Source organism: Monodon monoceros, unplaced genomic scaffold (assembly GCF_005190385.1).
Source record: "Monodon monoceros isolate NGI ecotype Baffin Bay Population unplaced genomic scaffold, NGI_Narwhal_1 Super_Scaffold_14, whole genome shotgun sequence".
Classification (NCBI taxonomy): Eukaryota; Metazoa; Chordata; class Mammalia; order Artiodactyla; family Monodontidae; genus Monodon; species Monodon monoceros.
The window spans coordinates 11561556-11573964 of NW_021703770.1; positions in this window are offsets into that span (position 1 = coordinate 11561556).

The window sequence follows — 12409 nt, forward strand, 5'->3', positions numbered from 1 at the left end:
TTCCAGAGATCTGGTTGTTTCTCTCTTTCTTTGATCTGGAAATTACAAATAGGTATACTTCCAGTATAATATTTTACTTTTATTTTTATCTTTTTACCGAAGTCAGCCTAAGACAGTTTCTGTTGCATGCAACCATAGTCCCTAATGGATGGATACACTTGGCTGAATGCAGCAGCTCCACATCTTAAGACAGTAGTTCTTAAACTTTGGCAAGTACATTAGTATCACCTGGAGGGATTTAAAACACTGATAGCTGGGCCCAATCCCCAAAGTTTCTGATTTAAAAGATCTGAAATAAGGCCTGAGAACTTGCATTTCTAAGAAGTTCCTGGGTGATGCTCACATGGCTGGTTCAGGACCACACTTTGAGAACCACTGACAAGACATCCAAACAAGTATACTCTGAAAGTCTAGTGACTAGAAGTAATTGACAGGTATGGCTATGCATTCCATAATATTAGTTTCTCTAAAAGTCACCAATAAATATGTAAATTCAGAACCTAACTGCCAGGACTCACAATCCCTCTGTTCTCAAACTTACACATCTTTGGTATCTCTGAATACTTTGTCTTTGTAGAAAGCAAGACCCAAAGCTTTTTTTTTCCTTCTGAAACAAAGGATTTTTAAAACTAATACTTTACTTTTAAGAGCAGTATTAGGTTCACGGCAAAATTTAGTTCTCATGTACCCACTGTCCCCACATGTGCACAGCCCCCCTGCTGTCAGCATGTCTCACCACAGCAGTGTACTTGTTAAAAGCCATAACCCTACAATGACCCATCATTACCACCCAAAGTCCATAGTTTAGATGAGAGTTCACTCTTGGTATTGTATATTTCATGAGTTTTGACAAATATATAATGAAATGTACCCATTATTGTAATTTCATACAGAATAGTTTCACTGCTCTATAAACCCACTACACTCTATTCATCCTTCCCTCCCTGTTAACCCATGGCAACTACTGATCTTTGTATTGTCTCCATAGTTTTGCCTTTTCCAGAATGTAATTTAATTGTAATCATTCAGTATGTAGACTTTTCAGATTGGCTTTTTGCTTAGTAATATACATTTAAGGTTCCTCCATGTCTTCTCATGGCTTGATAACTCATTTACTTTTAGCTCTGAATAATATTCCATTGCCTGGATATATCACAGTTTATTTACCCATTTACCGACTGAAGTACATCTTGGTTGCTTCCAAGTTTTGGCAATGATAAATAAAGCTGCTATAAACAGCTGAGTGTTTTTGTGTGGATATAAGTGTTCAATTCTTTTAGGAAAATATCAAGGAGAACCATTGCTGGATTGTATGGTAAGAGTACAGGTAGTTATGTAAGAAACTGCCCAACTATCTTTCAGAGTAGCTGCATGATATTGCATTCCCACCAGAAATGAATGAGAGTTCTTGTGGTCCCACATCTTTGCCAGCATTTGAGGCTGCCAGTGTTTTGTGTTTCAGCCATTCTAAGAGATATGTAGTATTATCTCATTGTTGTTTTAATTTGCAATTCCCTAATGACATATGATGTCAAGCATCTTTTCATATGCTTCCTTGTCATCTGTATATCTTCTTTGGTGAGTTGTCTATTAAGATCTTTAGCCCATTTTTTAATTTGGTTTTTATCTTCCTATTGTTGAATTTTAGAAGCTTTTTATATATTTTGGATAACAGTCACTTATCGATGTGTCTTTTGCAAGTATTTTCTCCCAGTCTGTGTCTTCTCATTATCTTGACATTGTCTTTCATTAGAGCAGAAGTTTTGAATTTCAGTGAATTCCAGCTTATCATTTATTTCTTTCATAGATCATTCCTTTGGTGTTGTACCTAGAAAGTCATCTAAATACCCAAGGTCAATTAGGTTTTCTCCTATGTTGCATGGACTGAATGCTTCTTTCCCCTGAAAAATTTGTATATTGAAGCCCTAACCCCTAATATATTTGGAGGTCGGGCCTTTGGAAATTAATCAGGTTTAGATCAGGTCATGAGAGTTGGGGCTCCCATGACAGGATTAGTGTCCTCATAAGAAAAGAGACCATATCTCCCTTTCTCTCTCTACCATGTGAGCAAACAACAAGAAGGCAGCTGTCTGCAAGCCAGGAAGAGGACCATCTCCAGGAAGTGAATATGCTGGTCGCTTGTCATGGACAATCCAGCCTCCAGAACTATGATAAATAACTGTCTTTTAAATCTACAGTATTTTGTTCTAGTAGTCTGAGCTAATCTATCTATCTTCTAGTACTTTTATAATTTTGAATTTTAGATTTAGGCCTGTAATCCATTTTGAGTTAATTTCTTGAAGTATATATAAGGTCTGTGTCTAGATTACATTTATTTATTTGTTTATTTGATGCAGATGTTAATTTGTTCCAGAACCATTAGTTGAAAAGAGTATCTTTACTCCATTGTATTGCCTATTATCCCTTGTCAAAGGTCAGTTGACTATATATATGTGGGTCTATTTTGGGGTTCTCATTTTGATACCTTGATCTATTTCACCAATACCACACTTTCACTTTTTTCAATACTGTAGCTTTATAGTAAGTCCCGAAGTCAGATAGTATCAGTCCTCTGTCTCTGTTCTTCTCCTTCAATATTTAGTTGGCTACCCTGGGTTTTTGCCTCTCCATATAAACTTTGGAATCAATTTGCTGATATCCACAAAATAATTTGCTGGCATTTTAATTGGAATTTCTTTAAATATATAGCTCAGTTTGGAAAGAACTACACCTTGACATATTGAGTCTTCCTATACATGAACGTGGAATATCCCTTCACTTATTTATTTTTTTCTTTGGTAGCTCTCATCAGTTTTGTCATTTTCCTCATGTAGATCTTGTACATATATTGTTAGATTTGTACCTAAGTATTTCATTTTTTGGGGGTGCTAATGTAAATTATAATGTGTTTTTAATTTCAAATTCCACTTTTTCACAATGGTATATAGGAAGATTGACTTTTGCATATTAACTTTGTATCCTGCACCCTTTATATAATCATTTATTAGCTATAAGAGTGGAGGTTTTTTTGGTCAATTCTTTTAGATTTTCCACACAATCATGACAGAGTTTTCAAGAAATAGAACAACATAATGGTTAAAAACATTTGTTCATGCTAAAAGTAAATTAATGCATTACAGAAAACTTGTAACCTTAGGGGAAAACATAGAATTTACTGAGTACTTACTGTGTTCTGTGAACTATACAAAGCACTTTACTGGAATCTTCCAATTGAATCCTATTGACAACTTTCTGATATATAGGTGCTACCATCCTCACTGTATACATAATAAATCGATGAGACAGTAATTAATGTGCCTCAAGACACACAGTTAATAAGTGGTAGTACCAAGCATCTTGCTGAGGTAGTCTGATTTCAGGGCTATGCTTCTAACTACTGTATAATACTGACTTTCATCATATCTGTACATCTTTCTATCACCCCACTCCACCGCAGAAAATAATCAGTAGCAATATGTTACACTTCCTCCAAATCTTTGTTTTCTTGAAAACCTATAAAAGAGATAAAGAAGAAGAAAAAAGTACCTAAGGGGCCATTAATAGCACTAACAGGGGCATGATAAATTCCTTTATTTATTTTTGGAAGGAAAGCTACAGTATTTAGTGGGGTAGTTTGCCACTTAGAGCCTGTCTGGTCCATGCATGACTGGGTCATGAATGGTCTTATAGACATAAAAGCTTTGAACCTCTCTCTTCAAGGTAAAACAAGAAAAATCGATTCCAGCTTTGTGCCATTCTGAAAAAGGCAAAACTATGGAGACAATAAAAAAAATCAATGGCTGCCAGGAGCTTGAGGGGAGAGGGGAGATGAATACACAGAGTACAGAAATTTTTATGAGAGGTGAAAATATTCTGAATGACATTATAATGATTTTATGTCATCAGACATCATACCCATAGAACACGCCACATTATTCACTTCGTTAAAGTGAACCCTAAGATGAACTGGGACTTTGGTGATGATGATGTGTCAATGCACTTCATCCCTGGTTAAAAAAAAAAAAGTTTAAAAAAAAAGAATTAACAGGGTAGATGTTTTTGGCAAAACTTTTGTTTCACTTTTATGTATGTGTACATATTATATATGTGTGTGTTGGATTGTGATGTAAAATGTACTTTCTAGATCAAAAAAGTTTGAAGACCACTGTAGTTATACTGGCAAATAAAAGCACAAATTAATCTAACACATATATACATATATATATATATATATATATATATAGAGAGAGAGAGAGAGAGAGAGAGAGAGAGAGAGGGAGAGAGAGAGAGAGAGAGAGCACATCAACCTTGTGCCAGGCACTATTGCAGGAATAAAGCAATAGACAAAAATCTCTTCCTTAGTAGATCTTGCTTTCTAATGATACTGTACTCCTCTTTTGCATATTACTTGCTAGAGTCATTTCACACCTCTTTGTATAAATTTTTAGTGGCTGGTCTATGAATTACAAATATATATATTCTTAGTTTTTATAATATATTTAGAATCCATATTGTTACATTTCATACAAAATGTAGAACATGAACAACCATGCAAATCCATTTCTTTCCACCACAGTTGTCATATATTTATAATGTCTCTATATATTATAAATCCCACAAGACAATGTTATAAGTTTTGTTGTAAACCAATCATATGCACTTTAAAGAAATAGAGACATTACTTTTTATATTTACACAGATATTTACAACTTCTGTTACTTTTGATTTGTTCCTGGAGATCTGAATCTCCCTCTCTTATTTCCTTTAGTATAAAGGAATTATTCTAGCCTTTGTTATAGTTTGAGTGGTGACAACAAATTTTCTTAGCTTTTCTTTTTCTGAAAATGTCTTTATATAACTTTTTCTTGAAGGATATATTTACTGGATATAGAATTTTGTGTTGACAGGTTTTTTTTCCAACACTTTAAAGATCATGTTTTTGGGGTTTTTTTTGTCTTTTGACCTCCATAGTTTCTGATGAGAAGTCAGCTGTCATTTAAATTGTTGTCCCTCTATAAGCAATGTGTCATTTTTTCTCTGGCTGCTTTATATATTTATCTTTATATTTGGTGTTCAGTGGTTTACTTATAATGTGCCTATGTGTTTTCTTTGTATTTATTCTGTTTGGGGTTTACTGAGCTTCATAAATCAGGAAATGTAAGTCTCATGAAAATGAGGAATTTTTAGCAATTTTTAAAAAATAAAATTTCTGTGTCATTTTTCATTTCCTTTTGTCTGACTCCAATTACATACAGGTTAGACCTTCTGATATGGACCCACAGGTTTCCTTCAGACTGGACAATTTCTATTAATCTATCTTCAAAAACGAGAAAGACTTTTTTCTTTTATCTTCATTTTGCTGTTAAGCTCCTCCACTAAAAAATTTTATTTCAATTATTTTTAAAATTTCTAGCATATTTTTGTTTCTTTTTTCTGGTTTCTATTTCTTTACTGAGATTTCCAATATTTTCATTCATATGACCATATTTTCCTTTACTTCACTCAACATAGTTATAATATCTGCTTTAAAGTCCATTTACTTGGAATTCTGGCAGTGGGGTTATCTGGGGTTTGGTCTCCATAATTGTCTTTTTTCTTGAAAATGAGAATATTTTCCTATTTCTAAAAAATACATCAAATAATAATATTGGATTGTATCTTGAACTCTGTTATATTCCTCCAAAAGTTTTGATGTTTTAAGTAGAAATTAACTTAGTTGAACTCAAATTGTAAAGGTTGTCTCTTGAGTAGCAGTTCTGTTCAGTTCAGTTCTTTAGCTATGTTGTTTTAGTCTGCCTAACACTGGAATTGTTCAGCCCTCAGCTAAAATTGTGGACTCCTTTTCTCTGGCTCTCTTGTTTCCAGAAATCCTTCAACCAGTCACTTTTAAATGGCCTTGGTTTCCCTGAATTCTGCCATCATCAGAAGTACTACATATTTCCCACTGGAGTGTTAACTACCCTATATGGCACTGATTCAGTCTTCCATCAAGCTAAAAGCCATAAAAAGTAGAAACTCACCCCACACCATTCCTTCCTCCAAGTTTTATTTACCCTACAGAATTAGCCTATGTTCATTTACTCTCCAGTGTCTTCACATCATTGTTGTTTTGTTTTGTTCTATTTTGTTTTCAGTTTACAGTTGTTATCAATAGGTGTTTGGGTCCAGTAGGAATTTGCTGGAAACATTTGCTCTATTTTTGGTTTTTAACTTGGAAAGATTAAAAAGTTGTAGCGTGGGTGGTTATCAAACTCATTTTGAAAATACAGAGTGCATGATGTAATCCATAAAGGTAGATACTGCCACTGATATAGGTCAACTTCTCATTCATACATTCAAGAATTATTTCTAGGGTTTGCTATGTGCTAAGGCACATATATGGCCCAAATTAAAAAAAAATACAAACTCTGTACCCTCAGATAGCTTACAGTGAATAAAAGGGACAAGTTAAATCAAGAGTAATTTAAGTAGTGCTACGTTTCCTGGGAACAGATACAAGGATGAGACTGTCTGGGAAATCTGTTGCTGAGAGGACTACAGAGGATGTGTTCAATCATTATGAATTTGATGTCAACTTTTTAAATTCTATAGAAAAAGGATAAACAACTGGCCCTTTCCAATGATCTTGTACTTCATTATGTTTGCACAGAAGGCCTCATTCCAGTCTCTCAGGAACTATTCCTCCATATCTAGTCTTACTGCTTGATCTCTCTAAGCTTAGTCAGAGCCATCAACGGATGGTAACTGATTACTTATCCACGTTGATGTAACTCTGGACAACAAGTATATCTCAGACAACTGACAGAGCTGAAAAGATGACTTCAGCTTTAACGTATCTTTGCAGTCACCAAACATCCTATTTCCTGGGGTAGAGCTTAAAAAGGTCTCCATTAGTGACAGCTGTTTTTCTGTAGCATTTTGGTATGTGAGTTTCGCAATAGTAGATGCAAATGCATAGTAATTTTGGAAATGATATGAATTCTATAGGAACATCACTACTAACCACAACAACCAATCAAATCAGCAAAGATAAATACCAACCATTCCAAACTGCATCTTAAAAGTAAAGGTCAGAAAAGAAAGATGCTGGATAAAGTAGTGTTCCATATGTTGAAGGGATCATATCCTCTGAATTGAGTATAACATATTAAAAAGTTACCATTGTTATTGGCATTAAGCAATAAGACTGGCAAACCCAATATCATTTAAAGGTGCGTATGCCAGGAGGCAAGAGGAGAGTGTGTTTTTTTGTTTGTTTGCTTTAATATCTGAGTCTTGAAATCAAGAACAGTAGTTGATATGAGTTTAAAAGATACATTAAAGTAATGAACCAACTATTGTATCCCAATCAATTCATGCTAAGGCGATTATTAAGAGCATTAAATAGTCTGTTGTAGCATTATATATAATAGCACAAACTGAGGATCCTAAGTAGCTTACAAATTATGGTAAACTATGTAGTTTAAGAATAATAATCATGCAGGCTATGGAAGCATGAGGAGATGTTTGCAACACAACATTAAGAGAAAATAGCAAATCATATAATATGTTGAAAATATGTAAAATGGGATTAAATTCAAACATTGGGATACAAATAAACAAGGATAGTAGCATTAAGATGGTGAGACAATGTCTTCTTGCTGCAAACATCTCCTTAATGCTACTGCTTTATATTTTAGAGAGAGATAAAGAGGGAGAGAGAAAGAGACATACTGACTGAAACAAAATTTTGGAGGAATTTAAATTTCATTCCTCTCTAAAATGCACCACATGAAGCAAAATAAACTTTTCAGTGCTAAGGAAAATAATGGATGACCAATGTAAAAGTCACAATTGATGATGATGTTCAATTTTGGCACAATTAGCTCTGTATTGGGATTGGAAAGCACTTTTCTGGCCGTACCAGGAATTAGAACACTTAGTATGGACAACTAGTTCTCTAACCACACGGTTTTGAATGAGACATCTCAGCCGAAGCCTTCAGTAACCTTGGAGTAGAGTGAAGTCATTGCAGCAAATGTCAAGACCAGAGCCACTGAACAATTTACTTGTTTATGTCATGTTGCACTATCTCTGGATTGCATTAGTTTCCTTCTTCCCACTTGGAGAGGGTCCTGAGATTAAGCTCCTACATGGAAAAGTAATGAGAAATGGGAGTGGAGCATCCCAAATGGCACCACTGTTATTTTATTTTTCTTGATGGTGCAGCAAATAAGATAAAATGTTCATTTCTGATGTGATTTTCTTAGTGGATCCTGATTTTCTTAGTGGATCCAGATGTCAGGTGCCAATATTTCAGGTTACTGAGGTCTCTGTGTCCTTTACTGCCTTAAATAAAATCAAGACTTGATATCTCACAGAGATGGAAACCCAAAGTTCTCTCCATCCTAACCCTTCCCCAACTATTTCTTGGACCATCAGGGGGTGACTATCCCATTTTCTATAATTTTCTTTTTCTTCTGCTCTGTGTCTTACCTCTTTCTAGTGACGTCTCTTTTTGGTCCTGTAGAATTTAAATGCTCCTCCTTTTCAACAGATTTAACTGAAGTTTTGAAGCAACAGAAATAGGAGCAGGAAACATCTCACAGGTCACCACAACAAGCAACTTAATGTTGGCTCTTAGACACCTCCATTTATCTGTCTCTGGGTCATTCCAGCTCTTGGGAACTTGACGCTGGCTACTATTTCTCCCCAGTCCACAGCTTCCCACTGTTTTGCTTAATCTATTTTGTCTATCTTAATTTCCACATTTCTCATCTTTCTGGGCCCCTTCAACCCATCTACTTGGACCCTCTTGAAGTTAAATATTCTTATGTCAGTTTTACACAATAATTTAATTTTTTCTGTATTACTCTTCCACCTACTATATCATTCCATAAGGTCTCTTACGTAAGTAGATAGGCTGAGAATGTCCTAAATCATCAAGTCCTGGAACCTACTCGCTTAACAGTCTTCCTGCAATCTATCTCTCTTTTTTTTTCACATTTTATTATGAGCAGCAAGATGAAACCAAGCTGAACTTTCAACATCTTGCTTGGAAGCCTGATCAGCTAAATTTCCAAGTTAATTATTTACAAGTTTTGTTTTCCACATAACTTTAAGGCACAATTCTGCTAAGCATTCTGCTACTACGTATGTTCTTATTTTACAGTTCTGAAGGTTGAAAATCTGAAATGGTCTTACTGGGCTAAACTAAGATGTTGATAGTGATGCATATTTTTTTTTTTGAAGTCTTAGGAGACAACTGAGTTCTTTGCGTTTTCCAGTTTCTAAAGGCTGCCTATATTCCTTGGTTTATGGCCCCTTTCCATCTTCAAAGCCAGCAATGGCTGGTTGAGTCTTTCTCAAGCTGTAGCCCTCGGACACTGCCTCTTCTGTCTCCCTCTTTCACTTATAAGAACCCTATGATTATATTGGATCCACCCAGATAATCCAAGATGATCTTCCTATTCAAGTCAACTGATTAACAGCTTTAATTCCATCTTCAACCTTAATGCTCCCTTGCCATGTGACACAATATAGTCATAGGTTCTAAACATGGATATTATGGGAGGCCAATATCCTGCTGACCACACTAATCTCTACATAATTTCTAGAAAAATAGTAATTATCTAATAATTGATGGTTATCATCACTATTATTTGATAAATAATTATTGAATACCTACATATAGCGGGTAATGAATGCGAAGTACAGTAGAGAATTAGATATGCATGGTTTTTGATCCTGAAGTTTACAGTCTAATAAAATATATAGCCCATTGGATAAACAATTTAAATACAGGGAGGTTAGGGCTTAGGGGTGAGGAGAATGATGGAAACACATAGGGAAAGTACCTAATCTATGCAGGGCTGCTAAGAGTAATTTCAAAAGGTGGAAATATAAAGATTATACTTAAAGGTTAAGTTAGGTAAAAGAGGGCATGACCATACCCAAGACCATACCCACGTGGAGAAAATTAAAGAAAACTAGGGCTAAATAATAACAAGAAAGTGCAGGAGCAGTGGGAGAGAAGTAAGCATAAGCCATATCAGGAAGAGCCTTTAAGTTACATTAAATACTTTAGACTTTATTTTGTAAGCAGTGGGGAGCCCTTTAAGGGATTTTAATCCTTGAATTGATGTGAATAGGTTTCCATTTCAAAATTGTCAATTTAGCTACAAGCTAGAAGACCTACTGAAAATTCTATTAAATAGGAAATAATAAAAATATAACTACAAATCACTTGTGTGTGGAAATTTAGAAACCCACTTAATTAACTCATAAATAGAATCAATAAAGATACTACACAGCAAAACTAGTTGGATGCAGCTAAAGCAGCATTTAGAGGAAAGTTCAGCCCAAATGCTTATATTAGAAAAGAGGAAGAGTAGACAATTAATAAGGTAGATATCTAATTCAAGAGGCTAGAAAGAAAATGGAAAAAGTAAAGGAAGAAAATAATAAAGACGTGTTGATGAAGTGATGCTTCAAGGAAAGATACATTTCCCGGGAATGTTGCTAGCTGACTGAATACACATATCATCTTCTATGATTGCCTAAGCTGAAGAGAGATGCCTCATCCAAGGTCATACTCCTTGGGGCAGCCCACATCCAATGACTGATTAAAGCAGAGTACATAGACCCAGCCATTTTGGCCCAATGTAGGACAACTCTGCAGGGCCATTTTAGCTCCAGAGATCCCCATGGGGTTGGTGGAGTCTCTGACGAAGCTGGAATTGCTTCTCAGTGTCTCCCTCTGCCCAATCCTGTTTCTTTCCTCACTCCTTGCACAGATGTAGATCCCTAAGTTACTCCCTAGGAAATATTTGGCACACTAAATTAGGAAATATGTATATAATAGCAAGGCTTAACAAAGTCAAGGGTGGTTCATTAAAATAAATAATAATAAAATGAATAAATGCCTAGCAAAATTGGTCAAAAAGTGAAAAGGGGATGCTAAGGTCTGAATGTATGTGTCCCCTCAAGTTTATATGTTGAAATCCTAATTCCCAAGCTGATGGCATTAAAAAGTGGGGCCTCTGAAGTGATCAGGTCATGAGGGTAGAACGCTTATAATTGAGATTAGTGCCCTTATAAAAGAGGCCGCAGAGAGCTCCCTTGTCCCTTCCACCACATGAAGATACAATGAGAAATCTATGATCCAGAAGAGGGCCCTCACCTGACCTTGGTGGCACCCTGATCTCAAACTTCCAGCCTCAAAAACTGTGAGACATAAATGTCACTTTTTTAAAAGCTACTCAGCCTGTGGTATTTTGTTATAGGAACCCTAATGGACTACGACAAGGGGATACAAATGCAGTTATTGAAGAGATTTAAAAGATAATGGGAATATTAAGAACAGCTGTATATTAATGAACATTGCAGTCTAGATAAAATAGACACATCCTTAAAACATGCATAGATAAAAACCCTATAATACATCCCTATAAATGCACAGATAAAAAGACAGATTCCTACAAAACTTATAAAACCTTACCCAATAAGTAGAAAACTTAATTATTTCTATAAACATTAAAGAAATCAAACCAGTAGTTTAAAATCTCATTACAAAGAAAACATCAGGTCCAACGGTTATCTGGATAAGTTTTACCAAATATTCAAGGGACAAATACTTCTAATCTTAAATAAATTCTTCAGAACATAAAAAGAAAGAATACTTCTAAAACCATTTTATGAGGCCAGAATAATCTTGATAACGACACCTGAGAAAACTAAAAGAATAAAGGAAACTTACAAGCTGTGTCTCTCATGAACATAGCGCAAAAACTAAACAAATTATCAGCCAACCGAATCCAGTAATATATAAAAATAGGAATATATCATGATGAACTTGGTTTTTTTTTCCCTCGGGGAAATCAAGGTTGGTTTAACATTAGAAAAATAATTTAAATAGTTTATCATATTAATAGATTAAAGGAAAAAATCCTATGATTATCTTAATAGATGGAGAATAATTATTTGATGTTTCAATATCCACTCATGACAAAGTTAAAAAACACAAAAGAGAAGTTCCATATCTTGGTAAAGGGTATTTACCAAAACTGTAAGACAAACTTCAGGTCAGGAGCTGTTTCAATTACATACATAACATAGTTAGCATCTTACATTAGGGTGATGGCTTGTATTTGGGGTGGTGGTAGAAGATGGCAAGAAATGGATATAAGGTAATTTATCATCTCCTTGTTGGAAAAGACTCATCATACATAATTTTTGAGTAGCACCTCGCCTAGTGCTCTGCACATAACAGATGTCCAAAACATGCTTATTGACTGATAGATAAAAGAGTGTCGTAAGACACTGCCATCATTTCAGAATGGTGTAGCTTGGAGATTACTACAGTTTCCAGAAGATTCTTGTTTGGAGTTGTGCTCTGGTCACAATCCAGCCAAAGTGCTCATTGTATCAG